The following is a 12,129-nucleotide window of genomic DNA, read 5'->3' as shown; positions in this document are numbered from 1 at the left end:
CGAGCCGTTTTTAAAGGAGAGACTCTCAAAATCGACTGAATTTAAAATTTTGTGAATTTATAGTTCAATAAAAACTCTTAATAACTTGGGGGCAATTGTGGTATTTTTTTGTACTTTTGACCTAGAGATGTTTTCACGGTTACGGTTGCCAAGGTTTATATGAACAAAATTAATAAAAGGTGACCGCAATAACCAAAAAATGGTCATAATTTTACCAAAGCTCTAGGTTGCACTTAAAAGCTCATAACTTGCAAACAACGTGAGATATTTTTTTTTTCTAAATTTTAAAAATATATTAAAGCAACGAAAGAATTTAATACACTAATCGTAATTTCGATCCAACAAAATGGCCATGAGTAATAAATTTTATTATAATTTTTATTATTCTCAATTAATTCATGCAAAATAATAGTAAATGTTAATATTCTCAACAAAAAAGTATCCGCCTAGAAATAATGTCTAGCAGGAAACAAAAATAACGTCTTTAGTGTTAGTTCCATTTTCATTCTCCACTCGCAAGTACTTTTTATTTTCAGATATTATTTTTTGCGCCCATCTCATGTATATTTTTTTCTCTATAATAATATGCAGTTTGTTTCTTTGCACTATTAATGCACGTAATTCTATGAACCAATGTTTTTTGAACTCGTGAGCGATACAATTTCTCAGGCTATGATGTTTTATGTAGAACTGTTAAAGTTGCTGATTAGAGATCAGCATTTACCAATCAGATCATTAAGAGATTAACGATCTAATTAAATTTGTCTTGTAGAATTAATTTGCTTCTACGTCTCATTTGCTTCGACGAACATTTTATGATGAATACAAATAAGAAGACGTCTCGCTTTGTAAGGAACCGAGCGGTTGCAAGAATCTAAATGAAACCACATTAGTTGCTTAATTAATAATGTATTAACTAGTGGTGTGTGGCATCGTGCCCTAAGGCAAATTCCTGGGACCTTAATAATATATTCCTTAAAACTTACTTTTTTTGTTATTTTTGTACTATACCCTAATTAAAAAAAAAACAATAAAAACGATTTAAATTAAATTGAATTCTAATATTTAAGTTGATGTACAACTTGCAAATATTGTGAAAATTTTTATCTATTGTCTATCACAAAATTTAACAGTGGGTTTTTGTAAATGAATAAAGATGAATAGATGCTTCAACTATTCCTCTACTGACTCAGTTAAAAATATATCCACAAATGTTGTTTATTCACAATTAATCAATTTCTAGAAAAAGTGCGGTGTTACAACTTACCTCCTGTTTGAGGCTAGTTGTAACATCTACCGCGGCTAGTAGCAACTACAAAAACCGACAATAATGATTCTGATAATTCATTCTCTACTCATTTTTAAGGAAATTGACTTGTCTCTAAGTAATTCTGTTCATACATCAACGCAAACTATAATTAATACAAATAAAATATATATTGTCTTCTGTAATATAAATTTTTATCATAAATCAACGCAAATTACATTTAATTTCATAATAAAATATATAGTGCTTTCTGTAACACAATTTACATGTGCCCACATCTTACAAACTGTGAATTCCTCCCCATCATCTTCACTAGAATCTGCATAGAATTCTTGTATGTTACAACTAGCCTCAATTTATGAAGATATTTTGAAAAAATATAAAAAACAAACTAGCCCCAAGGTTCTGTTTCAACTAACCCCAGGTGTGATTTTTTACATTAATCAAGATAACTACTCCAACAATTTAGCAATTATAGAAATCGTGACACATTTTGGCAGGGAAAGTTAATAAAATATAAAAACTTTAAAATAAAGCTATAAAATTAGTTTTAGAAAAATCTACTGACTTTACATTTTATTACTAGAATTCTACTTGACACACTAGAAGTTCTTAAAATTATGAATTTCATTACAAAAAATTTGAAATCATTCTTTAATAAGTGCTTGTTGAACAAAAACAAAACTATAAATTTCTATTAAAGAAGTTATAATTTATAAACAAATTCTAATTTTCAATTTACTAATAATCTAACAAAATGTTATTTTTATCAAATTATATAAAATTTTTATTACATATTATGTACATAATGTATTTTTGATAACATTGTGCTGTACTTAAATTTATTGTTTACGATTTTTATATTATTTTTTCCACAAATTTAATATTAATAAGATTCACAGTAAAAATGAAGATAAAGTTTATTAAAGTTTTTATTACCTTAGAAATCCGGCATTCATACTAAAAAATTAAAACAAATGTACATTGTATATATTAAAAAAATACATATTTTAATAAATTTATTTTTATAAGAGAGAACATTTTCCAATATTTTTATATAAAGTCAAGAAAACTATACAAGACTATTACATTTAAAAAGTATCATGGTTAAGTCTACTCCACATATCTTCTAGAATAATTAGTGCTGCTTCGAAAGACTTATCATCACCATGCTGGTTATGAAAAGCGATTGAATCTTGGTCGGTTCTTCCCTTGCAGATAATATTTGGAAATTTCGTAAGGTAAGGCGTAGGATTTCTGACAATTGAAGAAATTATGACTTGTCCGATGCCATTACCTGAATTTACTCCATAGTCGGAAGCAAAATCCACCGATTTCAGATTAAATGAAAAAGTCAAGCCTCTTCGTTTTTACGAGTGTGGTTAGATGGAATTTGGCGTTCCGATCGATAAGCCTTCATGTTGGTGAGCCTTTCGCGCATTGTTTTTATCCGATTAGGAACTGCGATGAGGTGAGCAACCAAGGTGGGGATCTGTGGCTGCTGCAGCTTCGTAAATCCATTGAAGGACGATGATTACAATAGTATTTTTAATTATTCTTACCGAAGTGTATTATTATTAGACATATAACTTTTAAAAGTTTTATTGCATAAAGTATAATATTGCAATATTCAATATCTCAAAGATTCCTGCAATTGCGGTATCTTCAATTAGCCTGCGGATAATAGCGAAAGAAATCAGACATGTTTTCATATAATTTTTTTCATTTTAAACACTTAATTTTATTTTTTATATTATCGAGCTAATACTAATTACAAAAATTATTTTTTTGAAGCATCTCGTTTTATATTTATTGTTTTACCTTGTATATCTCTGGCTTATAATTACGAATTATAATTATTTTCTAATTTCGTTATAAAATTTAATCGAAGTCCGAGCTTTGAGGTGCAGTGATGGCAGGTTGCAAATTGAAATTGTTTTTGATATGCTGTTATGTTTTTTTATATACTCATAAATTTCGAACTTTAGTATGTGCATAAAGTATGGCACATAAAATGGCCAACTGCCGGACATATATTTAACATTGCATGAATCTTACTGGATTGTAAATTCACGTAAAACTGTATGTATATATATATATGCCAGGGCTGCCAGTTACTTTGAAATATATATATATATATATATATATATATAAATTAAGGTAAAGTTTAAAGGTCTGCGGGTTCAAAGGTCCACCGATAATTCAAAAACAAGTAAAGTTTGGAATTTTTCAACAACAGTGTTTGCAAGTAGAAGGGAAAAGATGTATAGCCTTGATTCTATGAACGTGCTTATCGGGAGATTAACGGTAATGTTTTTAAATCCATAACAAAATATTTTCTTTTATTGTTAGTTTTTTGGTTGACCTTAATATAATATTTAAGTATACGTTATTTGTTTTTAAGATGTATTATTATTTTTATGTTAGATTCAACAGCTTTTTTATGTAGACTCTATTGAAGCTGACACGTGGGTGGGTAAAAAGGACCATCAAAGAAGCCTTTACCCTGACAAAGATGTGAACAATAAAAAATAGTAAATAAGAATGTAATTTGAGTTTAAAAAAGCAATTCTACATGAGATAAATTAATTTAATAGTTATTCCAATCTTGCTGATAAATATTTCAGACAAAATTTCATATCAAGTTTATATACGATGTAATCTTCGATGTAAAAACGTGCCCATGAAATTTATAGTTTGCATTGCTTGAATAATGTAGCTATTATTTCGTATAATCTCTTTAAAATTAAAAATAAGACATTGGACTTGTTTGTCCCCTGGCGGTTCCATTTTACCCCGCATGAGATGTAAAAATAACCTGGTGACAAATTTTTGAAAAAACAGCAAAAAACACACGTCTACAATGATAAATTAATTGAGAATTTTACTGAACATAGCCAAATAGTTGTTTGTTTGATATGCGTTATTTGTTGTGATATAATTGATTTGGTTCTTACAATATAATAGCTCAAAGTCAAATTGGACCTTTGTGCCCTGCTGTACCCTATATATTTATTATTTATAACATTTCAGTTTTGTGTATATATCAAATAATTTTAACTGTTTCATACTTATTAGGTCGGCGTTAAATGATGATTTTCGTAGTACATGCATTATGTTTATACTTTTCTCAAATATTTTCAGCGTCGTGTGAATTCATGCACGATGAAAATATCGTGTGGAAAATCAACGCAAAAAAGCTTTGGCTAACGATGCCGGCCGGCGCGGCGCCAAACTCCCTCTCTATACGTTCCAATACGGATTCCGGATTGTTTTACCTACGATACAATCTCTAATTTTGTTGAACCTATTAACTATATACATAACTTCTAAAAATTGATGAGCTCAATATATACTCTTTACGGATTCAATATTTATTTTTTTTAATGAAATTTCCAAAACTATTGTTTAACATTTTGTCAAGAGACGGTATCTGTAGCGGCCCATTCACATTAAACTGTTGCAAACACAATACATGTATTTATATTTTTTTAAGGTTTCTAAAAACAAAAAGCAATTTAATGTTTAAACTATCGTTTTTTACAAACTCAAGCCATAATTTAATTATTTCAATTTCAATAGTTATTATTTAAAAGTGTTTTATTTTTATTCAAACAGGACTAGCGTTCTTAAATGTTATATTTTTAGTCTGCTAAAAATTGCATTCAAATTTGTTGGGTGAAATTGACGACGAGCAGGATTTGTTGAGCTGTGTAATTTAACCATAATTTCAAATAATGGAAGATATATTTTTCAAGAGTTAAGTTCGGTATTATTTTTATTTTATAAATAATAAATAAAATATATTCATTTAAATGATTATAATACAACTACAAGTGGAAATAAAATATAAGAGCTAATATATAATAAATCCACACATGGGAGAAAGGTGAACCGATGGGTTGCCTCTCATAATAATACCTTAGATCATAAGCGTTGAACCAAACAGCTTATAGAACATATAAATAGTAAGAGTTCTGATTGCTGTTGTAACAATAATAATAATAAAAAAAATTAAATGATTAGTTAGTGAGTGAAATTTGTTCATATATGTATGTTGATTTTAGTTAGTATAAGTTGATATTATATTCATGGTAGATCGATTTTTTATTAAATATAATTTCAAATGATTAAAATAGCAAAATTAGTGAAATTGTATTTTAATCCGTAGGGAAAATTATACTAATCGCCAAAAAATTGAAAATGAAAATATTTATATAAATTTACGATTCAGAGATATTTGAACATTTTAGCATACCTTAGAAAAAACGGATGTATGTGTGTGTATGCAGATACAAATTTTCATCTACGGGTACACGGATCAACCGATTTGAATAATTCGAAAATCATTCGATTTCTTAAGTTCTTAGTGTGGATTAGTTTTGAAAAGCAGGTATAGCCATTTCGAAGATACGAGGCAAAAAGTGCCAAAAATAGTAATTCAGTTTTTGAGCGTCCGATTTGAGTAATTCAAAAAACATTTACAAAATGAAGTACCGTTTGAATTTTTGCGAAGGCAGGTCTGTTTCAGAGGTCGAGTGAAAATAGTAAAATGCCATGATCATTAGATGCTGCACTACAAATTGTGAGATATTCTAATCTAATCTAAAAAGTATGAGTTTTGTTTACATTTCTATGGGTTCCGTACCAATGTTTATCCGATAGTCTACGCGCTTCGATATTTTTTCTCTATAACAGCTACGCAGCACAATTGCTTTAAAAAAAAGTTCAAAATTTTCGGAAAAATTCAAAGTTTAAAAAAATATTGAAAAAAAAAATTTTGGTACGGGAAGTTCCAGAAATTCGCCTTAAGGCACGATGCCATGCACCACTAATTTTAAATTGATCTAAAATATTAACAATTACTATTCAATTACCAATGAACGTGTTGGTATTCACATGTCGATGGAATTATTTCGCTTCTTAATAATTTTTTAGTGAAATATTATAAATAGTCGAAAGAATACCAACGACAAACATTCCAACTGAAAATATAGAAAAGTTACTTATTTAAAATATTCAAAGAATGTTTTATTAAAGTCATGTAAAAATTATGCAAAGAATGTATACTAAATTTGTTGGTGAATTCTTAGTGTCTCATACTATTGTTCAACAAATAAAATAGAATTTATAAAAACAAATAATTTATTATCAACAATTAAAATTGTTCTAATTACTAACCTGAAATTGGTTCCTTCTGCATATTTGTTTGTTCAAGTATTTAACGATATAGGTGATAAAATTAAATTAAAAATTACTTAATTAATTTTGAAGCAAACAACCGAACACGAAAACCAAAAGTTAATACTATCAACGGAAAGTTTTACCACAATACTAGTAACATTCTTGCAAAAGTGCATAAACGTTTCTGGGCTATGTGTATGACGATACAATTATAGCATTAAACTTAATTATAAATATTTCTATTGCCATGGCTAATATTAAAAATATTCTTAATGATATGATATTAATAGGTGCATGATGTGAATGAGTGATAGGATAGAGCGGGTCTTAAAGGTCCATGAGTAAAAAGGTTCACAACCATTATTCCAAAAACTAATGTGGATTTTTTTAACCATGCTATTTTGAAGTAGAGAAATAATGATGTGTAAGTAGGTCATTGCCTTAAATCAAGCGACATCGCAATCAGTAGATCAATAACATTGTCAAATTATTAACGAAAGTATTTTTTTCTTAGTTAGCATTTTTGTTCTTAAGCACGGTTGTTTTACGATATCCGACTACAATTTTTATGTTATTTAATTATATTATTAAGGTTGTCAAATATCTCCCTTCCGCCTTTTTGTATTATAAACCAAGAGCAAAAAAGCGGAAGGGAGACATTTGACAACCTAATAATTTAATATTATTTATACAATTTAAATTGTAATTTAAATATTACAATTAGAAAATTGATATCTTTCCTTCCAAGAAATTATTTTTATTATTAATTATAAATTAATTATTAAGTATACAATAATTAAAACTATCTATTATCTTTCTCATTCAATCGGTCTGATATAGCCATTATCTAATTATATTTGGTCCTTCGACAATATAAACAAAGTGTACTAATTTAATAGAGTTCGGCAGCATTTCGATGGATCAAGAGCTACTATTTATCTCGATCTTGTTCCTTCCGTTTATACTGCTATTTTCTAAAATCTTTTTTAAATTAAAAATAAAATGGTAAAATTTTTGCTTCTGGTTGTTCCTTTTTACATTTCCTATGGGGTTAAAAAGACCAGGTGACAAATTAAAAAAAAATAGCACAAAAATCTATTTCTATAATGATGAATTAGCTGAGAGTTTTACTGAACATGGTCATATAGTTGTTTGTTTGATATGTTATTTGCTGTGATATTGGTTTTGGTTACAAAATATAATTGCTCAAAATCAAATTGGACCTTTCTGCCTAGTCTCACCCTATTATTAAAAATCAAGTGTTTTTGAATTGACAAAGTCATTTAATAAACCGAATTGTATCTGATTCTTTTGTAATTGCAAATTCTACTTACTAATCCATACAATTTATAATTCTAAAATCAATTTCAATTTTCCATTCTTGACATATGGAACTATCAGCATTATTCATTAGTCCTCAATTCAATGCCTGTCATTTGTAATTAGGACATTTTCGTTTTAAGAAAACATTTGATTAAATTATTTCGAATTAGCGAATCACTTGTATTGGGTTTCATCTCCCACACATCAATAGTTAAGCGGTTGCCTCTGGTAATCGAATCATAGTGATTTGCAAAGACCACGTACTGTATTAATGGAATTAGTTTTCGATCAATTTACGTTTGTCTGTACCTTTGTACATGTATATATGTATATATATATATATATATATATATATATATATATACATATATATAGTACATTTTTTGTAAAATGTACCCAATTTTTAAAATTCGTTACTTAGTGAATCTGAACAGTTCTCTACATAATCTGGAGAATCTATGTATTCTATATAATGTCAATAAGCTCGCCGGTTGTTGCATCAGTCAATTAAAATTAAATTTCTAATGGTTTATTAGAGATAAAAAATATTTTCTGAATTTTAAGAAAAGATAGACTGTATAAATAATAATTTGCTCAATCTTCTACCATTTTTTGAATGTAGGCTGAATATGGGTGTCGTGACCAATATTCTTTTTACACGGGTTATCAATATTGTTGGAGAGAATTAGCTCCAATATATCCTAATCTACCGATTCGGCCGCATAACAGACCAATGTTATGGCAAGGCTATGTTATGAAGAACTCCCCATACTAATTTGTTATAAATATTGACAAAAGCCATGTGATTGCTGTGAAGTCAGGCGTTTTTCTCAGATTGTCAGATAGAAAACCTAACCTGGAAACCTCACAAATGTCACAAAAAAAAAACGGTCTTAAATAATAGGGTCTTTCTGACCCAGCTTCATAACATACAAGTGAATTTGCAGTTCATGTGTAAAACGCCTGAATGCACAGCAAATAAATGACATTTTGACAGTATTCAGTATGATTCAGTAGCATAATGTATGGAAGATGGAGCGTAACATGGCCTTGCCATAACATTTGTCTGTTGTGCGGCAGAATCGGTCCCTAAGTGTGACTTTTTGTATAAACGAAAAGTGTAACCAAAAAATTTGATGTATAATGAAATTATTATTCATGTTTGAATTTTGGAAAACCACATTTTTTGTTTTTTGGTCTGACGTTCAAACAAAGCGGATGGTTTTCCAACTCGTGAACAGGGAACGTATAACTGCCCGTGTGAAAAACAATGATTTTCTAAATAATCTATTTGAAATTTATCCCGCAAACACTAAGCGATTGGCCTTGCGACTTGTTATTGCGAACGAAGAATATTGTAAAAAATGTCTGAGATATAGGTTGTAGACTTTTTTACCCCCGGATTTTTAAGTCCCGCTCTACTCTATATTAGTATAAGATACTAATTGAAAAATAAATATTGTGCTGTTTATTTGTAAACTCTCAATTACAATAATTTTATTGAAAATATACATTGGCACGCACTCAACTGAATTTGCATTTATTTAATATTCTTTTACTATTGCATTTATTTAATGGCTTTTCTTCCATTAAAATACCGAGTTTAGATATATTTTTAGACAATATGCGTATTTCTTGTATATAAATTATTTGCTGGTATTATTGATTGATATTGTAGCAATTAAATTGAATATAATGATTTGTTATTCCATTTCCGGATATCAAATGCAATGATTTGAAATTCTATATCTGAGTTTTAAACGTCTTTATTATTTTGCTTACGGAATATATGCTACATATATAATTTTATTTCACATTTTAGGAATACAAATGAAATTTATAGCATAACATAAACACAAGAAAGTAACTATACTTTTCTGTGAACAATTAATTTGAATAAACCAATATTTATTTTTAGGATTCCGTCTATCGTTTATATACATCCGTTAATGAAAAAATTAAAATTAAATTATTCGATATTTTTGTAACGAAGGCAATCCAACTAAAGTAGTGTTAGAAGTGGACTTTTGTCTACAACATCCTCAATAATCGCCAACCAAAATTGTAAACTTCTAAATTAATTAAATTTTCTGAATCCAGTAAAAACCAAGTTAACTGCTAATTGAGAAAAAAAATTGTCAACTGAAATTTATACTTACAATTAACTGTTTTTAAAAATTATAAAATCTTTTTTTTTTGTTAACTACTAATAAACGGTTCGATCTATCTTTACACATATCAATGAACTTTTTTCCCCAACTGTTCTGAAGAAATATTTTTAATTTGATGCAACAACGGGAATCGTACTATTATCAATTGTAAACATATTTTATGATTAAAATTGTTCTTTTTGAAGAAATGGCTCGTCTAATCATCTTAAAATCTAATAAGTACGATCACCAACTGACGGTTTTTTAATTGAATTTTCCGTTCGGTCCATTAATTTTCGAAAAAAATTCCTATGTTGCAAAAAAGGAACTGCCCGATTAGGGCGCAAATATAGAGTTTGCAAACTCTTTTATTAGTATATATATATATATATATATATATATATATATATATAGATTATTTTCTATGTAAAGCATGCTTTATGTAAATATTGATCGCTAATACATATTTACTTACGATCATAATAACATGAAATTAAAAATTGTATAAATATTTCATCCGTCACCTACTGTTTTAGGATATATAGTTAATATTTTTTTACCAAATTTTATATAAACTCACTAATAAATACATATTAAAATTTATATGTTGCAACTTTACCATAAATTTAATGAATTCTTTAGCAAATTTTGAGGCTTAAGATGCGAATTTTGAAGGCCACATTGTGGTCAGCTGGCAAAAGATGAAATAGTTGAAAGTATATTTTTTTGGCAAACCATTTTTTTTTATTTTTACCGGTTTAATAGAGAGCAGTTATTCAGTTTTATTTAAAAAAAATGTGATAAAAGACTGAAGTCTACATAGTGATTCAGTAGAAGATACGACTAAAATCGCACCGAAAATTCATTCTTAAAAATTATTTAATAAAAATAACGTTCTTTAATGAAAAAATAGCAATTGTTTACTAAATAAATGCTGATTCAGTAAAAATATAAGATATTATATTGTTTTAACTTACTCGGGGGGTACGACTTAAGCAACCCTATACTATAAATGGGTGCACCATGTACTTACGGATCAGCGCACTGCTTTTGAACCTCCCTCTCCCCTCCTTTGTCTGGATAACCTGTTGTCATGCAGTAGTGATATCAATTATCACAAAAACATAGATAAAATATGTTTTCAATTGGAAATAGCCCATTTCGGGCTCTGCGGTGTAAAATGGCAATGGAAAACAACCACTCACACTATTCTGCCCTAAACCGAGTTGAAGTTTAACTCAGCTCACGGACCTGTCCTAAGGCAGTAATACCCACTATACTATATATATTACTATAGGCGTAAATATAAATATGTCGTTGTTGCCCTGTATAGTACAATATAATATATCGAATGTTAAAAAAGTCTGTTTCCTTTGTATGTTCCTATCTGCAAGCGTAATCGTCCGTATCTCGGCAACAATGGATCTCTTAGTTTAATTACGCTCGAATAATTCTATATATCTTGAGGTAATGATTATCTTCATAACTTTGCTCGGCTGCGTTGATTCTTTATGTGACTACCATTTATTCTCGCCGACCAAACAATCCTTTGTATCTGAATGAAATTGCGAATTTTATTCATCTATAGTTTTCAGAACTTGCTTAATAATCGATAATCCTGCGATAAACATTTTTGCAATAAATCAATAATATGCTTTAAAATAAAACGTTCGTAAGATCACTTAAAATTACTATTATTATTATTAAAGGAAAATTGAAGAATTGAAGAACTGAACAGAATTGATTCAGAAATTCATATTGATAAGGAGACGTGCTGATTAGTTTTTGGCATAGGCAGGTCTAGCCGTTTCGAAGATACGGGACAAAAAGAACCAAAAATGGTAATTCAGTTTTTGAGAGAACGGAGCGTCCGATTTGACATTTTATTTGTATTGACATTTTATTTATCTTGACTAAACGAAGAACTGATTAAATTTTTGGAAAGGCAGTTCCAGCGGTTATGAACTTTCAAAAAAAAAGTTAAAAAAAATGCCATTTGAAGGTCAAAAATGATCATTATACATATGCACATCAAATTATCAGATATTTTATAGAGATTTTAATAAAAAATACAAATTTTGTTTACAATTATAAGAGTTTCGCACCAATAAGAGTTTGTGACGCGGCGATTCGATATTTTGTCTCTACCCAGCTAATGCAGCGCGATTGTTAAAAAAAAAAAACAATTTTTTTCTCAAAAAATTC

The sequence above is a fragment of the Ctenocephalides felis genome, unplaced genomic scaffold (genome assembly GCF_003426905.1).
Source record: "Ctenocephalides felis isolate EL2017-DRISC unplaced genomic scaffold, ASM342690v1 CF-g0.4_SCAFFOLD_01886, whole genome shotgun sequence".
In the NCBI taxonomy this organism is placed as follows: domain Eukaryota; kingdom Metazoa; phylum Arthropoda; class Insecta; order Siphonaptera; family Pulicidae; genus Ctenocephalides; species Ctenocephalides felis.
Note: the sequence above shows the minus strand (reverse complement) of the source record.